We start from the raw sequence: 24,808 nt of genomic DNA, 5'->3' as shown, positions 1-24,808 counted from the left end.
GGAGGCACTTAGGTGTACCTATTGTGTCCCCTGTCATTCTTGTGCATCTTTATGTTCCTGCGCGGACCCCGTCCCACCTGTGCTGGCTCTGAGCTGTGGCCCTTTACTGCGCTCCGTGCTGTCGGTGCCTGTGCTGCACTCCGTGCTGTGAACTAAATAAAGCAATATTTCTTGCAACGACTTCTGGAGTTTGATTGCATTAACAGCGGTGTCTGTCCTAGGCGCATGCGCAGTTGTTTAATTCAAGACCTGGGATATGTCTGTTAGTCTGAGATATCTATACCCATGCAGTTGCACTATAGCATCTAATTTACAGACTGCTATAGATCACTGTCCAGCAGGAAGAGATTTACATAATAATTTCCACAAAGAAAAATATTTGTTAACAATCTAGTTCTTTATTAAAAAAAGGATATTTTACAATAAAAATGCACACATTTAAAATTTCAAAGGAACTTTCCCTGAAAAGTAAAAGTTAATATATGAGATATGAATGGACAGTACAGTAATAGAGCATACGAGTTCATGCACAACACATTATATATCATAAACAACAAAAAATTTGTTACCAAAATCAACATATAAAACAAAGCAAAAGACCCCTTTTAAAACAGTGGCACTTAGATATTTTTACCACTATGGATTTCTGGATCCACTGGCCTAAAGTGACATGTACAATCTTACACAAGTGCGACAAAAATACATGTACATCCAGTGTGTATTTAGGCTTAAAGTGGATTCTCTCGTTCGGAAATGCGTCGACGCGTTTCGGTGCTATACACTTGATACTGTGGCACCTTCCTCAGGACTTCTTAGTCGGGGTTTTCCTGTACAAGCAGGACTTCGCTCTCCCTATTGTCGGGGGAAAGGATGTTCCCTTGGATCCTATTGCGACGGATACTGACTGGGCGCCTATAGCGTCGTTCCAAGACAGTTGTTTAAAATCTCTGGCTGGTTTGGCCTTTTTGTCTTCTGCAAGACTCCTCATACGGGGTTCTTTTATCTTCAAGTTTGTCTGGTCTTTTTCTTTTTTAAAACCATGTATCTTTTTGTCTTCTGCAAGACTCCTCATACGGGGTTCTTTTATCTTCAAGTTTGTCTGGTCTTTTTCTTTTTTAAAACCATGTATCTTCAATAGTTTTAAAGCCCACTTCAAACGGGCATATATTGACTGGGGGCCTAGCAGGAACTGGATATGTTCTTAGTGCTCGTGGCGCCGCGTTTCTGCCTCGTTTGAACCGCTCTTTTTTTAGATTGTTAACAAATATTTTTCTTTGTGGAAATTATTATGTAAATCTCTTCCTGCTGGACAGTGATCTATAGCAGTCTGTAAATTAGATGCTATAGTGCAACTGCATGGGTATAGATATCTCAGACTAACAAACATATCCCAGGGATTTCCCTCTGACTTTTTGTCTTTGCGCCCTGTTCCCTGGTGACAGTGGGGTACCCTCTCTTTTGAAATCTCTTAATTCAAGACCTTCCTTAACTCGCACTCCGCGGCGGGAGGCAGTGTCTGTCCTCGGCGCATGCGCAGTTGTCCATCCATCAGGCCGTCTTAAACCGCGTTCCGCTGCAGGAGGCAGTGTCTGTTCTCAGCGCATGAGCAGTTAATCCAAGGCCTCTTTTACCCGCGCTGTGGGAAGCCGTGTCCATCTCCTGCGCATGCGCAGTTGCCAATGAACAGGCTCTCTTTACCCCGCGGTCATGGTGCAGTCCTGGCCTCAGCTCAGCAGGGAGCACAACAGGCCCCGCATGAAACCCCAGGTGAGGTCAAGAGATACAAAGACTGTCTGCTGCTGGAGGGTCTCGAGCCTGCTCTCCGGGATTCATTTGTTGTTGTTGTCTGCATCGATCGTTGATTATTTTGTATCAACAATGTTCATTGTCCCTCGCTGCTGGAGTTGGGTCACTCTTTTGAAGGCCTCAGCAAACGGTGACATTTGTTTCACCTGAAAAGTCTGTGATGAGAAGATCGGCTTGAATCCCGTTTGTGTCTTTCACCAGAGTGGAGGGGGGCAGCCCCGCCAATCGAAAGTGAAAGAACACACTCCCAGGCAGCACAGACTGCGCCTCATTGCACCTGGGCCTGGGCCTGCACAGCATCTTCTGATGAGGCTAAAACTCCCCCAAATATGTCTCAACCTCACTAGGGCCTCAGTGACCAGGCAGCGGTCAGCCAATGCCCCTCAGGTAAACAAGCATTGGCATCGCCTGTAGGTCTCGCCTCTGGGACCTTTTACATGTTAGTTATCCAGCACAATATCCTTGGTGCAACAACATCAACTGTTACATGGTTAAACACGTATAAGGTGCCAAAGGCAAGACCTATTGGCTATGCCAATGCTTGTTTTTATTGGTTCCTGTTTGAGCCTTTTAGAGATGCATGCTTCTGTTTCGTCCTCGAGTATAACTACTCCCGCCTTTTGTTGATCTAGGTCACGGGTACTCACAAACATTTTCCTGGGGGCCGCAAAGTTTGGTCTGTGGTGTGACCGAGGGCCGCCCTGATGCCAGCGGGGGTGTAAAGTCGGGGTAGGGAAACAAAGCATGTATATCTAGTGGCAGCATTTAAGAATGAAGGCGTTCCTAAAGTTAAAGGCCTAGTTACTTCCTTTTCCTAACTGCAATTAACCTTTAAATAAGTGTTTGCTGTATATGTACGTTTCTTTTTCGTGTTAGTTCTAAGTCGAGTAAACGGCATCCCAGTACTACTGCTGCCCAGGGGTCCGCATGTAATGACCTGGAGGGCTTTATGCGGCCACTGGGCCGTACTTTGAGTATCACTGATCTAGATCTTCCCGGCGACCACCCCAGCTACATGCGTATTTCCATGTTCTTCAAAAAGGGGTCGCAGTTGAGCCGGGGCCGCTGTATCTCCTTTGCTCGTGGTGGTCCCCTGGGAGTAAAACCTGCTCATTCTACTAATCCTTCCCTAACTTTCCAGAAGTGTCAGAGCAGACAGGCTCGTCAAGTCTTCAAGGAAGTGTGAGTGTGACAAGTCTGGTGTATTTATTCACCACTTAACTAATCAGTCTCCCTCCGTCCTCACGTAAGCCACAATTTGTGACACATTTGCTATTTTAAGGATTGTAATAACATCACTTTTGTATATTTAAGTCCATACAGATACTGAAAACAGCAAACCGCAAGTACAAAAATGAAAAGTACAGGGGGCCCTAAACAAAACAAAATATAGGTTTTAGAGGGGCAAGGTTTGCAAAGTAGCATAGGCAGTGTGCAGTAATGTCACAGAGAGGGACATTGCAAGTCTATTATGCCTCTCTTTAATGGTAATGAACCGTGATTCACGTATTATAAGCACGCACATGAGCAGCGTATACCCTCATGTACATGAATAAAGAAGGCTTAAATTTATTTTGGTACAACAATGTGGGAGAGTTTGAATGAAACGTGTGGGAACATGTTAACATTAACTTTTATTGGGCAGAGCAAGTTTTCAGTGGGAGACAGCTAAAATATTGTAATGCATGATATAGAATGAATATAGTCCTCTCTGAATCTGACTTGCACATCTATGTACTTTTGTTTTACTGCATTGCACCGATATTCTAGGCAGTAGTCTGTTGTTCTTTTCCTTTTGCATGATAGCGTGCATTACAATTAGCTTATAGATGCCACTTCTTCAGATATTTAATTCACTAATGGTGAGCATTTTTATTTTGGTGCCGGTAAATATTCTTTATCTCAGTGCGACCCTGATAGTTGGCAGCCCACTAGCGATTCATTTGATGTTTACTAAATACCAGGCAGTTGGGGTAAACCTGCTACTTGCTACCAAATGGGTGTTTGGACTCACAACAAACTGGAACAAGCATTTGCAATGCAATTGGTCTCACATTTACGCAAGTTTGAGCTATTGGCATTGTAAATGACAATGCCTTTTATTTATGTTTTGGGTTTCAAAACATAAATAAAATGCTTTGTCATTTACAATCCCAATAGCTTAAACTTGTGAAAATGCGCGACCTGTTGCTTTGCAAATGCTTGTTATCTTCCGTCTCATGGTCTTTTCAGTACCATTAGAAAACTTAAATTTGAAGCTTTTGTGTGGGCCCTTATGGCCAAGGGCGCTGTACACACAACCATAAATTTCTAATTCGTTGTCAACAAAGTTTGAATTTGAATGATTCTGCCCAGGTTTAACCAAAAGCTGTCAGTTACTGAAACATTTTGAACAGTGTATTTTCCTGCCAACAAACAAACGTGTGTGGTATAAATGCCTTAGTGGCCGCTTACTTCCTTGAAGTACTATTTTCCTTACAGTAAAGTCCCCAATTTAATTATATTCAAATAGCATTAGATTTATGGAATTCCCCCTTCCCACCCCACAACAAAAGCAATTCTATGGATTACCTAGATACCTGTTGTGTGGTTTGATTGCCACAGTTGTCCTTGAGGACTCCGGTTCTGGTGTGCATTACTGGGTCAAAGGTGAAGATGGACAGATACTGTTTGAAGAAGTCATGTCCAGTGGTCCTTTTGGCAGCGGCTATGAAGCGCTCGCGCCTCTTTGTCCCATGCTTCACTGTCATCCCACGGATTTTTCATGGAAGATAAAATCTGTCCCTGTAAGTGTATCCCGCCCCTGGGAAGCCCGTGGGATCTATTCAAAGTCAATCGCCTGTTACATTAAACAACGCAAGCTACTGGGGCAGAACCCACAGATGGCCACCGCGGTGCGTGCGTCTGCGGCGCGGAGGCCGTGCGCACAGGACTTCTACGCGCTTGGTTTCTTGTCTGCCAGGTGTAATATTACTGGAGCACTAAGGCCGCAGGCCCCGGCTCTCATTCAGTCCATTTTGTATTGTTTGGGTGAGGGGTTAGGTTTCTCTTAATTTCCTAAAGGAAGAGGATTTTTCTGCAGATGCGCCACTGAAAAATCTGTTAATGTTATTCATTGCATAGGAAATTATGGTGGTGGACATGGTGGTGGTGGATGCGGTGGTGGTGGACATGGTGGTGGTGGTGGACATGGTGGTGGTGGTGGTGGTGGACATGGTGGTGGTGGACATGGTGGTGGTGGACGTGGTAGTGGTGGATATGGTGGTGGTGGACATTGTGGTGGTGGGGGTGGACATTGTGGTGGACATGGTGGTGGTATGGTGGTGGTGGACGTGGTGGTGGATATGGTGGACATGGTGGACATGGTGGTGGTGGACGTAGTGGTGGTGGATGTGGTGGTGGTGGTGGAGGTGGTGGATGTATTGGTGGATGTAGTGGTGGACGTGGTGGTGGACGTGATGTTGTTAGTGGTTGTGGTTGTGGTGAACATGGTGGTGGTGGACGTGGTGGTGGTGGACATGGTGGTGGTGGTGGACATGGTGGTGGTGGTGGATGTGGTGGACATGGTGGTGGTGGATGTGTTGGTGGTAGATGTGATGGTGGTGGTGGATGCGGTAGTGGTGGACGTGGTGGAAGCAGTGGTGGTGGACATAGTGGTGGTGAACATGGTGGTGGACATGTTGGTGGTGGACATGGTAGTGGTGGACGTGGTAGTGGTGGATATGGTGGTGGTGGACATTGTGGTGGTGGGGGTGGACATTGTGGTGGACATGGTGGTGGTATGGTGGTGGTGGACGTGGTGGTGGATATGGTGGACATGGTGGTGGTGGACGTAGTGGTGGTGGATGTGGTGGTGGAGGTGGTGGATGTATTGGTGGATGTAGTGGTGGACGTGGTGGTGGACGTGATGTTGTTAGTGGTTGTGGTTGTGGTGAACATGGTGGTGGTGGACGTGGTGGTGGTGGACATGGTGGTGGTGGTGGACATGGTGGTGGTGGTGGATGTGGTGGACATGGTGGTGGTGGATGTGTTGGTGGTAGATGTGATGGTGGTGGTGGATGCGGTAGTGGTGGACGTGGTGGAAGCAGTGGTGGTGGACATAGTGGTGGTGAACGTGGTGGTGGACATGTTGGTGGTGGACATGGTAGTGGTGGACGTGGTGGTGGTGGATGTGATGGTGGTGGACGTGGTGGTGGTGGACATGGTAGTAGTGGACGTGGTGGTGGTGGATGTGGTGGTGGACATGGTGGTGCTAGTGGATGTGATGGTGGTGGACGTGGTGGTGGTGGGTGTGGTGGTGATGGATGTGGTGGTGGTAGAGGTGGGTGTGGTGTTGGTGGACATGGTGGTGGTGAACATGGTGGATTTGGTGGTGGTGGTGGACATGGTGGTGGTGGATGTGAAGGTGGTTGTGGACGTGGTAGTGGACTGGGTGGTGGTGGACATGGTGGTGGTGGTGGACGGGGTGGTGGTGGACGTGGTAGTGGTGGATGTGGTGGTGGTGGATGTTGTGATGGTGAACGTGGTGGTGCACGTGACGGTGGTGGTAGATGTGGTGGTGGTGGATATGGTGGTGTTGGTGATGGACATGGTAGTGGTGGATGTAGTGGTTGAGGACATGGATGTGCTGGTGGTGGACGCCGTGGTGGTGGACATGATGATGGTGGACCTGGTGGTGGTGGACGTGGTGGACATGGCGGTGGTGGACTTGGTGGTGGTGGTAGTGGTGGTGGGTGTGGGGGTGGTGGACATGGTGGTGGTAGTGGACGTGGTGGTGGTGGACATGGTGATGGTGGACGTAGTGGTGGTAGATGTGGTGGTGGACGTGGTGTTGGACGTGGTGGTGGACATGGTAGTGGTGGACATGGTGGTGGTGGATTTCGTGGACATGTTGGTGGTGGATGTAGTGGTGGTGATGAAGGAGGTGGTGGACATGGTGGTGGTGGACGTAGTGGTGGATGTGGTGGACATTGTGGTGGTGGATGTGGTGGTGATGGATGTGGTGGTGGACGTGGTGGTGATGGGCGCGGTGGTGTTGGACGCGGTGGTGGTGGAGGTGGTGGTGGTGGACGCGGTGGTGGACATGGTGGTGGTGGATGTGGTGGATGTGGGGGTGGTGGACCTGGTGGTGGTGGTGGCGGTAGTGGTGATGGTGGTGGACGTGGTGGTGGTGGAGGTGGAGGGTGGTGGTGGTGGACGCGGTGGTGGTGGACATGGTGGTAGTGGACATAGTGGTGGTGGGTGTGGTGGTGGTGGTGGACATGGTGGTGGACATGGTGGACGTGGTGGTTGTGGACGTGGTGGTGATGGACGTGATGGTGATGGACATGGTGGTGGTGGATGTGGTGGTGGTAGACATGGTGATGGTGGTGGACATGGTGGTGAATGTGGTGGACATGGTGGTGGTGGACATGGTGGTGGTGGATGTGGTGGTGGTGGACATGGTGTTGGTGGATGTGGTGGTGGTGGAGGATGTGGTGGTGGACGTGGTGGTGGTGAACGTGGTGGTGGTGGACATGGTGGTGGGTGACGTGTTAGTGGTGGACGTGGTGGTGGTGGGGGTGCTGGTGGACATGGGGGTGGTGGTGGTGGATGTGGTAGTGGTAGTATTTGTGGTGGTAGTGGTGGTGGTGGTAGTGGTAGGGGATTTGGTATTGGTGGATGTGGTGGCGGTGGTCGACATGGTGGTGGAGATGGTGGTGGTGGGGGATGTGGTGGTGGTGGTGGACATGCTAGTGGTGGTCGTGGTGGGGGTGGTGGTGGACATGGTGGTGGTGGACATGGTGGTGGATGTGGTGGTGGACGTGGTGGAGGATGTGGTGATGGACGTGGTAATGAACGTGGTGGTGGACGTGAGGGTGGTGGATGTGCTTGTGGTGGACGTGCTAGTGGTGGATGTGGGGGTGGTGGTGGACATGGTGGTGGTGGTTTACGGTGGTGGTGGTGGACGTGGTGGTGGTGGACGTGGTGGTGGATGTGGTGGTGGTGGACGTGGTGGTGGTAGACGCGGCATGATTGGTGGATGTGGCACGATTGGCACGATTGGACGCCTCACTTTGGCACTAGCAACAGGGGACAGAGGCTGGACCCGGCAGCTATTTTACCTTTCAAAAAAGAGGGGAAAAGGGGACGAAAGTTTGGCTGAGGAGGACATTATTTCGCAATAAAATAACAGTTATTTCAAAATGCAAACAAACTTTGCCAAGGCAAGGGAAACAAGGACATTGAAAGCTTTTCAAAGGACACAAATAAGGAGCTTTGCATCACCCCACCGGTATAAACAAGCCAAGCGACGAAAGCGAAAGTTAAAGTGATCCGATGGAGGCAGAGAGGAAAGCTATTTAATGACCCGGACGGAGGAGACAGATGGCTGTTCTGCGCGTGCATGCGCACGTGCACTCAAGCTTATAGCCAGCCATGAAATCCTGGGTAGCACTTTCGAGATGCCCTTTACTATAAGTCGAGCAAACAGCGCATGCGCTGTTCTAGGCTCAACCTAAAAATGAAATGTGATGTGTTTTCACTAGGATAATTAGGGTGATTGTTGGTGTCCCATCAGTTGGTGATTTTTAGGTCTAGCCTAGGCAGCGTGCATGCGCTGTCTCTCCAAGACATCTAATATTCTATATGCTTGGGGATACTCCGCCTATTGCGGGATAATTTCTTCCTGCTTGCCATTAGAACTTTCCCTTTTTAGGTCTTGCCTGAGCCAGCGCATGCGCTGCTCTGTGAGACATTTTGTTAGGGCTTTTAAAAGTGCTGCCACACTGCCTAGCGCTTGCGTTCACGCGCGCAGCCACCAGCTTTCAGCGCCCTGGCCTCTCCTTCTTTCGTGCGCACCACTCGCGTGTTTTTTTTTGCACGTGTGCGCGCACAACTCCCGCGCTTGTTGCTTGCACTTCTTGTTTTAATTATAATGTTGGTATGTGCTGTACTTAACATGCCTCCTGACCAGATCCCTGGCACTTAAGTTTTTAACAAATTATTCAATGGGTGTAATATCTTTCTACAAGCTCTGTCACCACCCACTGCACGCGTGTACATGTAGCACAGAATTACCGGGAGCTATAATTACACCCTGAAGTCAAAATCCTTGCTATTTATCAATTTTACGTGTGGACGATCCCGTCCCACGCAGTGGAAACTCCGTGCGCAGCCAGTATTTCATGTGGGACTGGCCATTCAGCATTACTTGCATCTCGGAGTGTGCCAAATATTTGCTACCAGATTTAACAGGACATGCTTCACCTCCTCTGCACCCCGGACAGGCCTCGCCTCCTCTGCTCCCCCTGGAAAAGGCATCTCCCCTGCACCCCTCAGGACAGGCCTCACCTCCTCTGCACCCCTGGACAGGCTTCACCTCCCCTGCACCCCTGGACAGACCTCTCCTCCTCTGCACCCCTGGACAGGAATCTCCTCCTCTGCACCCCTGGACAGGCCTCTCCTCCTCTGCACCTCTGGACGGGCCTCACCTCCTCTGCACTCCTGGACAGGCCTCACCTGCACCTAACCCCATGGACAGGACATGCTTCACCTCCTCTGAACCCCGGACAGGCCTCGCCTCCTCTGCTCCCCCTGGACAGGCATCTGCCCTGCACCCCTCAGGACAGGCCTCACCTCCTCTGCACCCCTGGACAGGCTTCACCTCTCCTGCACCCCTGGACAGACCTCTCCTACTCTGCACCTCTGGATAGGCCTCTCCTCCTCTGCCCCCCTGGACAGGCCTCTCCTCCTCTGCACCGCCACGGAACAGGCCTCACCTCTTCTGTACCAGCTTCGCAGGCCTCATCACCTCTGCACCCAAGGACAGGCCTCACCTCCTCTCCTCCCCCTGGGGAGGCATCACCTCCTCTGCACCCAGAAACAGGCCTCACCTCCTCTGCACCCCTGGACAGGCCTCACTTGCTCTTAACACCATGGACAGGATATGCTTCACCTCCTCTGCACCCCGGACAGGACTCGCCTCCTCTGCTCCCCCTGGACAGGCATCTCCCCTGCACCCCTCAGGACAGGCCTCACCTCCTCTGCACCCCGGGACAGGCCTCACCTCCTCTGCATGCCCCGGGACAGGCCTCACCTCCTCTGCACCCCGGACAGGCCTCGCCTCCTCTGCTCCCCCTGGAGAAGGCATCTCCCCTGCACCCCTCAGGACAGGCCTCACCTCCTCTGCACCCCTGGACAGGCTTCACCTCCCCTGCACCCCTGGATAGGCCTCTCCTCCTCTGCCCCCCTGGACAGGCCTCTCCTCTTCTGCCCCAGCTTCGCAGGCCTCATCACCTCTGCACCCAAGGACAGGCCTCACCTCCTCTCCTCCCCCTGGGGAGGCACCACCTCCTCTGCACCTCTTGACATGCGTCACCTTCTTTGCAACCCCCCCCTGAAAAGGACATGCTTCACCTCCTTTGCACCCTTTGGACAAGCCTCACCTCCTCTCCTCTGTACCCCCCTGGAAGGCCTCTCCTCCTCTGCACCCCTGGACAGGCCTAACCTCCTCTGCACCCCTGGACAGGTCTCTCCTCCTCTGCACCCCTGGACAGGCCTCGCCTCCTCTGTTCCCCTGGACAGGCCTCACCTCCGCTATACCTCTGGAGAGGTCTCACCTCCTCTGCACCCCTGGACAGTCCTCGCCTCCTCTGCACCCCTGGACAGTCCACTCTTCCTTTGCACCCCTGGACAAGCCTCACCTCCTCTGCACCTTTGGACAGACCTCACCTCCTCTGCACCCCTGGATAGGCCTCACCTCCTCTTCACCCCTGGACAGGCCTCACCTCATCTGCACACCCCGGGACAGGCCTCACCTTCTCTGCACCCCTGGACAGGCCTCTCCTCTGCACCCCTCAAGACAGGCCTCATCACCTCTGCACACATGGACAGGCCTCACCTCCTCTCCTCCCCCTGGGGAGGCATCACCTCCTCTGCACCCAGAAACAGGCCTCACCTCCTCTGCACCCCTGGACAGGCCTCACTTGCTCTTAACACCATGGGCAGGATATGCTTCACCTCCTCTGCACCCTGGACAGGACTCGCCTCCTCTGCTCCCCCTGGACAGGCATCTCCCCTGCACCCTTCAGGACAGGCCTCACCTCCTCTGCACCCCGGGACAGGCCTCACCTCCTCTGCATGCCCCGGGACAGGCCTCACCTCCTCTGCATGCCCCGGGACAGGCCTCACCTTCTCTGCACCCCTGGACAGGCCTCTCCTCTGCACCCCCTGGACAGGCCTCACCTCCTCTGCACCCCTAGACAGGCCTCTTCTTTGCACCCCTGGACAGGCCTCACCTCATCCGCTCTCCTGGACAGGCCTCACCTCCTCTGCACCCCTGGACAGGCCTCACCTCCTCTGCTCCTCTGGACAGGCCTCTCCTCCTCTCCTCCTCTGGACAGACCTCACCTCTTCTGCACCCCTGGACAGGCCTCACATCCTCTGCACCCCTAGACAGGCATCTCATCTGCTGCACCCCTGGAGAGGCCTCACCCCCTCTGCTCCCCTAGACAGGCCTCACCTCCTCTGCACCCCTGGACAGGCCTCTCCTCCGCTGCACCCCTCCTCTGCACCCCTGGACAGGCCTCACCTCCTCTATACCCCTGGACAGGCCTCACCTCCTCTGCACCCCCTGGACAGGCCTCACCTCCTCTGCACCCCTGGACAGGCCTCACCTCCTCTGCACCCCTAGACAGGTCCCTCCTCCTCTGCACCTCTGGACAGGCCTCTCCTCCTCTGCACCCCTGGACAGGCCTCATCTCCTCTGCACCCCTGGACAGGCCTCTCCTCCTCTGCACCCCTGGACAGGCCTCGCCTCCTCTGCTCCCCCTGGAAAAGGCATCTCCCCTGCACCCCTCAGGACAGGCCTCACCTCCTCTGCACCCCTGGACAGGCTTCACCTCCCCTGCACCCCTGGACAGACCTCTCCTCCTCTGCACCCCTGGACAGGAATCTCCTCCTCTGCACCCCTGGACAGGCCTCTCCTCCTCTGCACCTCTGGACGGGCCTCACCTCCTCTGCACTCCTGGACAGGCCTCACCTGCACCTAACCCCATGGACAGGACATGCTTCACCTCCTCTGAACCCCGGACAGGCCTCGCCTCCTCTGCTCCCCCTGGACAGGCATCTGCCCTGCACCCCTCAGGACAGGCCTCACCTCCTCTGCACCCCTGGACAGGCTTCACCTCTCCTGCACCCCTGGACAGACCTCTCCTACTCTGCACCTCTGGATAGGCCTCTCCTCCTCTGCCCCCCTGGACAGGCCTCTCCTCCTCTGCACCGCCACGGAACAGGCCTCACCTCTTCTGTACCAGCTTCGCAGGCCTCATCACCTCTGCACCCAAGGACAGGCCTCACCTCCTCTCCTCCCCCTGGGGAGGCATCACCTCCTCTGCACCCAGAAACAGGCCTCACCTCCTCTGCACCCCTGGACAGGCCTCACTTGCTCTTAACACCATGGACAGGATATGCTTCACCTCCTCTGCACCCCGGACAGGACTCGCCTCCTCTGCTCCCCCTGGACAGGCATCTCCCCTGCACCCCTCAGGACAGGCCTCACCTCCTCTGCACCCCGGGACAGGCCTCACCTCCTCTGCATGCCCCGGGACAGGCCTCACCTCCTCTGCACCCCGGACAGGCCTCGTCTCCTCTGCTCCCCCTGGAGAAGGCATCTCCCCTGCACCCCTCAGGACAGGCCTCACCTCCTCTGCACCCCTGGACAGGCTTCACCTCCCCTGCACCCCTGGAAAGACCTCTCCTCCTCTGCACCCCTGGACAGGCCTCTCCTCCTCTGCACCCCTGGACAGGCCTCTCCTCCTCTGCACCTCTGGACGGGCCTCACCTCCTCTGCACTCCTGGACAGGCCTCACCTGCACCTAACCCCATGGACAGGACATGCTTCACCTCCTCTGAACACCGGACAGGCCTTGCCTCCTCTGCTCCCCCTGGACAGGCATCTGCCCTGCACCCCTCAGGACAGGCCTCACCTCCTCTGCACCCCTGGACAGGCTTCACCTCTCCTGCACCCCTGGACAGACCTCTCCTACTCTGCACCTCTTGATAGGCCTCTCCTCCTCTGCCCCCCTGGACAGGCCTCTCCTCCTCTGCACCGCCACGGAACAGGCCTCACCTCTTCTGCCCCAGCTTCGCAGGCCTCATCACCTCTGCACCCAAGGACAGGCCTCACCTCCTCTCCTCCCCCTGGGGAGGCATCACCTCCTCTGCACCTCTTGACATGCGTCACCTTCTTTGCAACCCCCCCCTGAAAAGGACATGCCTCACCTCCTTTGCACCCTTTGGACAAGCCTCACCTCCTCTCCTCTGTACCCCCCTGGAAGGCCTCTCCTCCTCTGCACCCCTGGACAGGCCTAACCTCCTCTGCACCCCTGGACAGGTCTCTCCTCCTCTGCACCCCTGGACAGGCCTCACCTCCGCTATACCTCTGGAGAGGTCTCACCTCCTCTGCACCCCTGGACAGTCCTCGCCTCCTCTGCACCCCTGGACAGTCCACTCTTCCTTTGCACCCCTGGACAAGCCTCACCTCCTCTGCACCGTTGGACAGACCTCACCTCCTCTGCACCCCTGGATAGGCCTCACCTCCTCTTCACCCCTGGACAGGCCTCACCTCATCTGCACACCCCGGGACAGGCCTCACCTTCTCTGCACCCCTGGACAGGCCTCTCCTCTGCACCCCTCAAGACAGGCCTCATCACCTCTGCACACATGGACAGGCCTCACCTCCTCTCCTCCCCCTGGGGAGGCATCACCTCCTCTGCACCCAGAAACAGGCCTCACCTCCTCTGCACCCCTGGACAGGCCTCACTTGCTCTTAACACCATGGGCAGGATATGCTTCACCTCCTCTGCACCCTGGACAGGACTCGCCTCCTCTGCTCCCCCTGGACAGGCATCTCCCCTGCACCCTTCAGGACAGGCCTCACCTCCTCTGCACCCCGGGACAGGCCTCACCTCCTCTGCATGCCCCGGGACAGGCCTCACCTCCTCTGCATGCCCCGGGACAGGCCTCACCTTCTCTGCACCCCTGGACAGGCCTCTCCTCTGCACCCCCTGGACAGGCCTCACCTCCTCTGCACCCCTAGACAGGCCTCTTCTTTGCACCCCTGGACAGGCCTCACCTCATCCGCTCTCCTGGACAGGCCTCACCTCCTCTGCACCCCTGGACAGGCCTCACCTCCTCTGCTCCTCTGGACAGGCCTCTCCTCCTCTCCTCCTCTGGACAGACCTCACCTCTTCTGCACCCCTGGACAGGCCTCACATCCTCTGCACCCCTAGACTGGCATCTCATCTGCTGCACCCCTGGAGAGGCCTCACCCCCTCTGCTCCCCTAGACAGGCCTCACCTCCTCTGCACCCCTGGACAGGCCTCTCCTCCGCTGCACCCCTCCTCTGCACCCCTGGACAGGCCTCACCTCCTCTATACCCCTGGACAGGCCTCACCTCCTCTGCACCCCCTGGACAGGCCTCACCTCCTCTGCACCCCTGGACAGGCCCCTCATCCTCTGCACCCCTGGACAGGCCTCACCTCCTCTGCACCCCTGGACAGGCCTCTCCTCCTCTGCACCTCTGGACGGGCCTCACCTCCTCTGCACTCCTGGACAGGCCTCACCTGCACCTAACCCCATGGACAGGACATGCTTCACCTCCTCTGAACCCCGGACAGGCCTTGCCTCCTCTGCTCCCCCTGGACAGGCATCTGCCCTGCACCCCTCAGGACAGGCCTCACCTCCTCTGCACCCCTGGACAGGCTTCACCTCTCCTGCACCCCTGGACAGACCTCTCCTACTCTGCACCTCTGGATAGGCCTCTCCTCCTCTGCCCCCCTGGACAGGCCTCTCCTCCTCTGCACCGCCACGGAACAGGCCTCACCTCTTCTGCCCCAGCTTCGCAGGCCTCATCACCTCTGCACCCAAGGACAGGCCTCACCTCCTCTCCTCCCCCTGGGGAGGCATCACCTCCTCTGCACCTCTTGACATGCGTCACCTTCTTTGCAACCCCCCCCTGAAAAGGACATGCCTCACCTCCTTTGCACCCTTTGGACAAGCCTCACCTCCTCTCCTCTGTACCCCCCTGGAAGGCCTCTCCTCCTCTGCACCCCTGGACAGGCCTAACCTCCTCTGCACCCCTGGACAGGTCTCTCCTCCTCTGCACCCCTGGACAGGCCTCGCCTCCTCTGTTCCCCTGGACAGGCCTCACCTCCGCTATACCTCTGGAGAGGTCTCACCTCCTCTGCACCCCTGGACAGTCCTCGCCTCCTCTGCACCCCTGGACAGTCCACTCTTCCTTTGCACCCCTGGACAAGCCTCACCTCCTCTGCACCGTTGGACAGACCTCACCTCCTCTGCACCCCTGGATAGGCCTCACCTCCTCTTCACCCCTGGACAGGCCTCACCTCATCTGCACACCCCGGGACAGGCCTCACCTTCTCTGCACCCCTGGACAGGCCTCTCCTCTGCACCCCTCAAGACAGGCCTCATCACCTCTGCACACATGGACAGGCCTCACCTCCTCTCCTCCCCCTGGGGAGGCATCACCTCCTCTGCACCCAGAAACAGGCCTCACCTCCTCTGCACCCCTGGACAGGCCTCACTTGCTCTTAACACCATGGGCAGGATATGCTTCACCTCCTCTGCACCCTGGACAGGACTCGCCTCCTCTGCTCCCCCTGGACAGGCATCTCCCCTGCACCCTTCAGGACAGGCCTCACCTCCTCTGCACCCCGGGACAGGCCTCACCTCCTCTGCATGCCCCGGGACAGGCCTCACCTTCTCTGCACCCCTGGACAGGCCTCTCCTCTGCACCCCCTGGACAGGCCTCACCTCCTCTGCACCCCTAGACAGGCCTCTTCTTTGCACCCCTGGACAGGCCTCACCTCATCCGCTCTCCTGGACAGGCCTCACCTCCTCTGCACCCCTGGACAGGCCTCACCTCCTCTGCTCCTCTGGACAGGCCTCTCCTCCTCTCCTCCTCTGGACAGACCTCACCTCTTCTGCACCCCTGGACAGGCCTCACATCCTCTGCACCCCTAGACTGGCATCTCATCTGCTGCACCCCTGGAGAGGCCTCACCCCCTCTGCTCCCCTAGACAGGCCTCACCTCCTCTGCACCCCTGGACAGGCCTCTCCTCCGCTGCACCCCTCCTCTGCACCCCTGGACAGGCCTCGCCTCCTCTATACCCCTGGACAGGCCTCACCTCCTCTGCACCCCCTGGACAGGCCTCACCTCCTCTGCACCCCTGGACAGGCCCCTCATCCTCTGCACCCCTGGACAGGCCTCACCTCCTCTGCACCCCTGGACAGGCCCCTCCTCCTCTGCACCCCTGGACAGGCCTCACCTCCTCTGCACCCCTGGACAGGCCTCTCCTCCTCTGCACCCCTGGACAGGCCTCTCCTCCTCTGCACCCCTGGACAGGCCTCACCTCCTCTGACCCCTGGACAGGCCCCTCCTCCTCTGCACCCCTGGACAGGCCTCACCTCCTCTGCACCCCTGGACAGGCCTCTCCTCCTCTGCACCCCTGGACAGGCCTCACCTCCTCTGACCCCTGGACAGGCCCCTCCTCCTCTGCACCCCACTCAGGCTCAGCAGGAGGAAGATCCATGTATTAATAAATTGCAGCTAAGCGAGTTAGCAGCTCCTACCTGAGCAGAAACCTGTCCAGGCTCTCTCCTCCTCCTGGGGGGGCAGATCTTGGGTCTGAGGGGGGGTCTGAAGATTAAGGTATCTGCCCACCAGACAGGGCTCCTTCCTCCTCTGCAGCAGGCTGGACACACCAGGAGAGACAGGAAGTGATGTCACCAACGCTGCTGGTGCTGTCTCTGCTGCCGCTGACCCGGAAGAGGAAACCCTTCTCCCTTTCATACACCATGCAGATCAGTGGGTTTCATCAGCAGGTGAGGGGCGCCCTCTGGTGGCCGCTGACGGAACCACCGCCTCCAGGCTCACACAAAAAAGCACTGGTGCCTGTAAAGATCTGGGATTTCAGATGTCACAGATGTGAATGTTTTTAAGGGTCAGACAGTTCAAGTACAGGGCCTCACACTTTGCTGCTGTAAAAAAGTATTTATAGCTTCACTTCAGATGAGCAGCTTCCAAACCCTGATGTAAAGGACTTAAGAGTATTTACAGAAAGGTGACAACTGGAAGTGGCAGTCTGTATTTCAATGAATATATCTGTATTTCAAAGAATATATCAGAATATCAGTCAGTTTTCCAATTAAACTGGGCAGCCTATTTATTCTTTTAAATAATTTATTTGCAGTTTTTCAAATCCACAACGTGCTAGATAGCAAAGTAAACAGAGGTAAATACCATGGAGTTTTAAACACCAGATCAGTGACAATGCGGCATAGGTCATGTGTCAAAGCGACAATTGATGGAACAGCTTATTTCTAATTTTCCTGTGTCTGTGGCTTATTCCTTATATTTAATTCGGTTTTATATCCTCAAACAAGACTGAATTGTAGGTTCTAATTAGGTTTTGAGTTTCTGGTTTAAGAGCACAACTGTCTCCTAAAATATTAAGATAGTGGCCTCTTCCAGGCTTTGGTGTTTTGTTTACAGTAACCACCATCCTCTTTCAACAAAGATTCACTGACAAAAAATAAAGCAATTTATCTTTGAAACAATTTATTCCTAAAATAGGGCAACCAAGTATGAACCAGAAATTTCTCACACAGTTTGCATTGTATCATAAAAATGAGTGGGTGTTACTGGTCTGAGGAACAGGGGAGGGGCATTTCACTACTCGAAAATATTCTACTCCTTCACATAGGCCCCTATATCATGTAAATGTATGTATGTAAATGTATTGCGACTTATATAGCGCACGTATCACCCGAAGGTATCAAGGCGCTTGCTTAGGGAACCCGTCCTGGTATTCACCTGTGAGATACCCCGGCAGGGTATCCACAAGGTGAAAGCCAGGCATCCTGCCGCGAGGGGCCGTAGTGGAGATTAAGCAAGCTATTGCCCAGAGTCGCAGAGTGTGACCCTGTGAGTCGAGTAGGCACCGGAGCGACAATTGTCGAGTCTGTGGAATTTTTGAGCCCGAGACCCGCCGAGGCAGGGAATCGAACCCTGGTCCACGGCCGATCTCAGCTTCCGGGTCTGCCGCCTCTTACCACTGAGCCACGCTTCTCCATCATAGTACACTCGTCATCAATACACCGCTGATTAGTGAGTGCATCAACTCTTTGCAGCATTGTCATGCAAGCAGCCTTGAATGCCTCAACAGCAACATAAATTTGGACATGCATATATCAGAGCCTTCAAGCGTCACTCATCACGAGTGACACTAACACATTTGGAGGTCGTGCTGAGGTCTCACACAAACCTGGCCCATTCTTCCAAACTATGGGGATTAACTAGAACTTCACACATGAATATTCTGCACAGAGCAGACCCTCTGTCCCACATTTTGGTGCAACACTTTTCTCATATTTCACCATGAGTATTGCACACAGTTCAGTGGAATGTTAAATTGAATGTCTATTTTAGTGAGACTTGGTTGTCAATATTATCACTTTACATGTGTGCTGATCATGTCTATAAATTCAGTAATGTCTCTTCCTTTGGAATTGTCAAAGTCAAATGTTAAGTGACACCACTCCCTGTGTCTTTTTTAAATACCTCAATTCTCTATTGATTTTTCAAATACAATGAGATTTATTACAGGGATGGAAGTTTATCGATTCAGCGGAGTCCAAGATACTGTGTAAACTAGAACTTGTGAGAAGACATTGAAAATAGGAAAAACAATAAATTAAATAACCCCTCTAGATAGAGGTGATGTGGCTCAGAAAATCCCCCAGATGATCAGGGAAGGTGGATGAGGGAGAACACGAGGGGAAGGGACATGGGAACAGGAAAAAAAATGTCAGGGTGCCAAGCCCCATGGTCGCCCCCAAAAAGCCAACTCCCACTATGAAGGCCATAGCCAGCTAACTCTTACAGTGGTGGCTTAAATCCTGGAAGGCTGACTTTTTGTGAAGCAAGGTCAGACGGGCCATCAATTGCGGTGCCACCCCTTGGTTGGTCATCAAGGTATCCCAAACGGAGCCCCAGTAGCACAAAGCACTGTACAGTCCGCAGGAAATGTAAAATGTCACAGGTGAGTGTGCCACACCTTCAGCACCTCCGGCACTTGAACTCGTCTGCCGTATGTGCTTTATAGATCCACTCAGGTGTCCAGTTCCAGTGGTGTAGGAACTTGAAATAACTGAATTTCAACCCGACCTCCTGGAGGAAACTGCCATGTTCTTTCCAAAGGTCGTGTCCGTCCTGCTCAGAGAGTGAGAGGCACAGCCTCTGCTCCCACAAACAGCATTAAGTGTGGGCAGTGGTGCTCGAAGAATGGCTGTCCATAGTGGTAACATACAATCCCACCATAGTGTCCTTGAATCCTTTCCACATCACGATATAATGCAACATTGGGTCAGTCTCTAGATCGTAAGGGGGAGCAGCCAGCATGTGTGGCAGGCTCTGCATGAGCTGTCGGTACTGTCAGTGATGCGACTGTGGCAGCCCATAATCACGCATGAGTGTAGCAAAGGGGGCCAACTCACCGTCCCCTACTATATCGTCCACAGAGCATATCCCTCTGGTCCTCCACTGTGTAATCGGAGTTCAGATCATACTTGGCCCCAAGCAGCTCCTTGAGAAGAGCAGGTGTCAGCAATGCGTTATACGTCTGAGCCAGGAGAAGCATGAGGTCAGTCAACCAACGCTGTTATGCCTCACAGTGGCACTTATAGGCAGCCAAATCATTCATCAAATTACCTCTAAAAGGCCTTCCTGCCCTCCCACAGCACCTGTACAGAGGACGTGGACCCAATGTTTTCCTCCAAGTACTGGCTCAGATATTGGCACCATCTGTGCTTATTTTCATGGGCTTTATACCATGCTGTATACATATGCCAACGGGCCTGAGGGATTTGCAACAATGGAAGTTTATGGTCGAGTAGCAGAAGATCATGATCAGAGGTACTGTTTGGGAGGATCAAGGCGTAAACGTTAACAATGGACGCAGGAGGTGAAAGTATAGTCCACTTCCCTCAGGTGAGTCAACCACCATGGATCCATCAAGGCATGATCATCAATAATGTCAGAGAGGATGAACCGGTCTCGGGGCTGCCTGGTGGTTTCTGGACTTGTGAAGGTACCATATTCCAGCACCCCCCTCATGAATACCCTGGCTGTCCAAAGGAGAGCAGGAGTTTGGTCAGCCGACGGGGCATTGATAGAGCCCACACACAAAGACTCATTGAGAATCTGAACCTTGACAAAGTTATACATCTGTCAAGGGGGTCCGCAGTGTGCAAACGCCCAGGGATTTGGGAAATAAGATGTCCAACCCACTGTGCCCCTGTTCCACAGGAGTAGATGGGTGTGTAAGGGTGGTCTAGATCCTGCTAGCATGTACTCATCCAAATCCTTCTGAGTTTATCATGTTCAATAGGTGCAGGTATGTTTCCTGGAGCAATGCTACATCAAGGTGGTGCATCCTCTGAAATAAGAGGACTTTCTGCCTCTTGATACAAAAGGTCAGGCTGTTGTCATTAAGGGGCATATTTACAAGCAATTGGAGGTGTACGGCGTTAGCCTCCTTGGCTTAACAACGCACTCTCCACTTCTGAAATGCAGGGGTGCACCATATTTACAAGAATATAGCGCAGCCCTGTGTTTCTTCCTGTGCTGGTGCTAAATTTAGCTGCTGAGCACCAATGCAGGCAGCCTTGCGCCATAGTCCAAGGGTGCCTGCGTTGAGGGGAACAGGCCTGAAAAGTACCACGCATCACCGGTTAGACTAACGCATTTCAATGTGGTGGTCCGCATCACCGTACTGAAATGCAGTCACACATTTTTATAGCTTTCTGAACTGTCAAGTGCTGGAGCGATGCTATAATAATTAAGAGTAAAACTGAGCAAAGCTGGCAACGCACATTTAGGGGTTCTAGTTCAGTTACATTCAGTCACGGCACACCAATCCGTCACGTGAGACTGCAATGATTTGCCCAATGCTGAGCTGTCTGCAGGGGCCGGTTTCAGTTTCCAGTCGGGCCGTGGCTTGCTCTGTCACAATAGTGCCTGCCACAGCCGGTATTTATGTCCTACAGCCCCAATCCTGGGGAGGGGGGCGCTTGCATTATGTTGTCGATTTTACTCGGGTCTAGGTTCTGGCACAGGCAAAAATAAGTCCTAAATCATTATTAGTAGCCGAGTCAACCCATGTCTTATGGGCGTGCGTAGCTGCTCCTCAATCGGTGATAACATAACTGCCATCACCTGCAGACAGCGCCAGGCACACGTGGATCCATGAGGCTGTGCCTTGCCTGCTGATATGTTCTGGCAAGGCTTGCCACGCTTATTCATAATTGCAGCGAGGCAGACATTCCAGCACCTCCCCAAAGGGCCACCAGCTTTGCAGCAGGCAGCAGCAGTGAATGTACTCTTTCCTGGTGTGCTGGAGCATGCCATAGTCAGGTCAAGTGTCTGCTGCATCCTAGCACCAGATATCAGAGTGACAACTCGGACGACTTTATGTCTGCAGCCAGCAGACTCTCATGCAGGTGGACTTACAGCAGCCCTGAGCCGGGGCCTCAGCACAAGCGCCACTGCCACGTCACCAGTGAAGCGCTCCAATGGGCAGACACACTCCCCCACGCGCATGTGAACTGGCAGCCTGGGAGAGGCCCGCACTTAGGGCCCGATTCACAAATGTAAACTGAGACGAAAGTCTAACTTTGCAACTTTTGGTATTCACAAAAGGTATTTACGTGTAGTAAAGTTAGACTTTTGTCTCACTTTAATTTAAGTTTTGGTCTTAAGTCTAACTGAGGTATTCAAGAATAATTGCCTGATATTATTGCAGCGTGCTGGTGGTACGCCTGGGCCGCGAGGCCGAGGTGGCTTCCAGTCAACACCTATGGGGAGGGGGCGAAGTACCATGTCCCAGGATCAACGTTCCTTTCCGCCTCAAAATTCCATTAATTATTTTGATCAGCAAAATACTCAGTCTGCCCATTATTATAATGACGATTATTATATGGAAGATGAGAATCAGGGTTTCTCTAGCTAGGACAGCCGTAGACAAAGTGAGGGAGTCATTTCAGTTCCAGTGGGCCAAAATGGGCCTTATGTTGATGTTGTTGCGCTTGGTGTGTCAAAGCCATTTCTCTTGGATACTGGTGCAACAAAGAGTTCTATCATCCACTCTAAACTCCCTGGGGCACCTTTGTCTGGCTTAAAATATGTTTCTGTAGGATTTTCTGGCGCCCCAGTTCGTAACCCAGTTTCTTGTCCTTTACCTATCTCCATTGGTCCTTATGATTTGGAGGCTCCTCTTATTTTGACAACTGGTTGTTGGGAGAATTTGTAGGGGTTAGACTTGTTAAAGAGACTGTATGCGACCCTGCATTGTTCTCCTTCTGGTGTACATCTTACTTTAGGCAAGAGATTAATGTCCCCGACATATTTGTCTAGAGACCAACTCCCTTCTGAATTACGTTCCCTGCCTACTACTCTTTGGGCTTCAGGGATGAGATGCGGTTCCAGCCCAAGGTGGTAATCAGCCTATACCAGCTCACTTCCAACATATATGGGTACATGTACCTTGGAAGAGATCTGAGGTTCTGGCCCTTAAACAGTCCTTACCTGACCCCCGTAAAAACCCTGCAGGTTATTACAAGGAATTGTCTCAGACGGTTGATGCTTGTATTATGAATTTGGCTGATATAGATATGTTGATGGGAAATGTTGTTCCACAACCATTGTGGGCTAGGATTCGGAAAGAGAACCACACCAATGAATTAGGAGGTTATTGGGATGGTATAGTTGCTGCTGATAGACTCCAAGTGGGCGGTGCTAAACCTGATGATTTAATTGTGCAACTTCTTGGTAGAATAATCACCTTAATGAAAACTATGATGCCCGCTCTGTGGGTTAATTGGGATAAGTTAGCTGCCTGCAAGCAGAAGAAGGATGAGAGTGTCTCTGACTTTTTCACTCGTTTTGAAGAAACGTTTCTTGATCACAGTGGTCAGGATATGAGCACAGAGGGGGGACATCGATTATTCGTAGATAAATTTGTATTTAATTTGCTTCCCGAGCTCTCTAATAAATTAAAGGATTCCGAAAGTTCATGGGCTGTTTCTTCTTCAGCCCAGATATTGGCTACTGCCCAATATTATGAAAATAGGGATAAGGAGGAAAAGGATAAATTGGATAAAAAGACTAAAGATTTAAAGACGAAGGCTCTTTTGCAACAGGCTTATCCCCCTCGACCTGCTCAGCGCCAGTTTCAGCCGACTCCCCAGTTTCAGAAGGTGTTTCAGAAACCTGAGCCCTTTGTCCCACGGCCTTCACTTGGTCCTAATCAATGTGCCTATTGTAAGGAAGAAGGTCACTTCAAGAATAATTGCCAGATATTATTGCAGCGTGCTGGTGGTACGCCTGGGCCGCGAGGCCGAGGTGGCTTCCAGTCAACACCTAGGGGGAGGGGGCGAAGTACCATGTCCCAGGATCAACGTTCCTTTCCGCCTCAAAATTCCATGAATTATTTTGATCAGCAAAATACTCAGTCTGCCCAATATTATAATGACGATTATTATATGGAAGATGAGAATCAGGGTTTCTCTAGCTAGGACAGCCGTAGACAAAGTGAGGGAGTCATTTCAGTTCCAGTGGGCCAAAATGGGCCTTATGTTGATGTCGTTGTGCTTGGTGTGTCAAAGCCATTTCTCTTGGATACTGGTGCAACGAAGAGTTCTATCATCCACTCTAAACTCCCTGGGGCACCTTTGTCTGGCTTAACAAATGTTTCTGTAGGATTTTCTGGCGCCCCAGTTCGTAACCCAGTTTCTTGTCCTTTGCCTATCTCCATTGGTCCTTATGATTTGGAGGCTCCGCTTATTTTAACAACTGGTTGTGGTGAGAATTTGTTGGGTTTGGATTTGTTGAAAAGACTGTATGCGACACTGCATTGTTCTCCTTCTGGTGTACATCTTACTTTAGGTAAGAGATTGACTTCCCCGACATATTTGTCTAGAGACCAACTCCCTTCTGAATTACGTTCCCTGCCTGCTACTCTTTGGGCTACAGGCCCCAATGATGTTGGTCTCTTGCAGATTCCACCCTATATTGTCACCCTCAAGTCCAATGTTCGGTTACCTCGCATTCCTCAGTACAGAATTTCGAGTGATGGTGAGAGAGCGCTGATGGCTATCATTTATGATTTGGTTGAGAAAGGTGTGGTTGAAGAGACTAGAGGAAATGTGTGCAATAGTCCTGTTTTGCCTGTCCTTAAACTTACTGACTCTTCCCAGCCACCTGTTTATCGCTTTGTGATCGATCTCCGGGAGGTCAACAAGATTGTTGTACCCCAGTTTCCTGTCGTCCCACATATCACTGCTTTATTGACAATGATACCTGCTTCGGCTGCCTGATTTTCGGTCATTGATCTTAAGAATGCTTTCTTTAGCATTCCCATTGCTGAGGAAAGTAGGGATATTTTTGGTTTCTCTTTGGGAGGCTGAAGTTTTTGGTTCAAGCGTGCGCCTCAAGGCTATTGTGAAAGTCCCTCTATTTATAGTCAGGCTTTGAAAACTCAACTCGATGCTTTCACTTTGCCTCCAGGTGCCACCCTTATTCAGTACGTAGATGATCTGCTGGTTGCTGCTGATTCTGAGGACGTTTGTAAACAAGTTACTGTTTCACTGTTGCATCACTTGTCTGACCTTCATCATAAGGTTTCGCCCTCTAAATTACAATATTGTCGCCAAGAGTTTACCTATTTAGGTCATCTCTTGTCGAAGGAGGGACGGCGATTGACCCAGGAAAGAATCCAAGCAATTGCACAAATGTCTGTACCATGCACACAGAGAGAGGTGCGTGCCTTTTTGGGCATTACCTCTTACTGTAGACAATGGATTCCGAATTTTTCTTTGTTAGCGAAACCTTTGTTAGCCCTTACCCTTAAAGATACACCACAACCTCTCCCTTGGACAGAGG

General features: G+C 52.8%; 1 protein-coding gene across 1 annotated transcript in view; it reads right to left on the bottom strand.

The window, feature by feature from the left end:
• LOC147737662 (uncharacterized) overlaps positions 1-16,563 on the bottom strand; it is a 50,267-nt gene extending 33,704 nt beyond the window's left edge. Inside the window, exon 1 of the mRNA XM_086924797.1 lies at positions 16,441-16,563. The gene's annotated coding sequence lies outside the window, so the exon portion shown is untranslated. The remainder of the gene's footprint in view (positions 1-16,440) is intronic.
• Between the last annotated feature and the right edge of the window lie 8,245 nt (positions 16,564-24,808).

Source organism: Lissotriton vulgaris, chromosome 1_1 (genome assembly GCF_964263255.1).
Source record: "Lissotriton vulgaris chromosome 1_1, aLisVul1.2, whole genome shotgun sequence".
NCBI lineage: Eukaryota > Metazoa > Chordata > Amphibia > Caudata > Salamandridae > Lissotriton > Lissotriton vulgaris.
The sequence above is the reverse complement of the archived record's forward strand: the minus strand, read 5'-3'. Positions and strand labels throughout refer to the sequence as shown.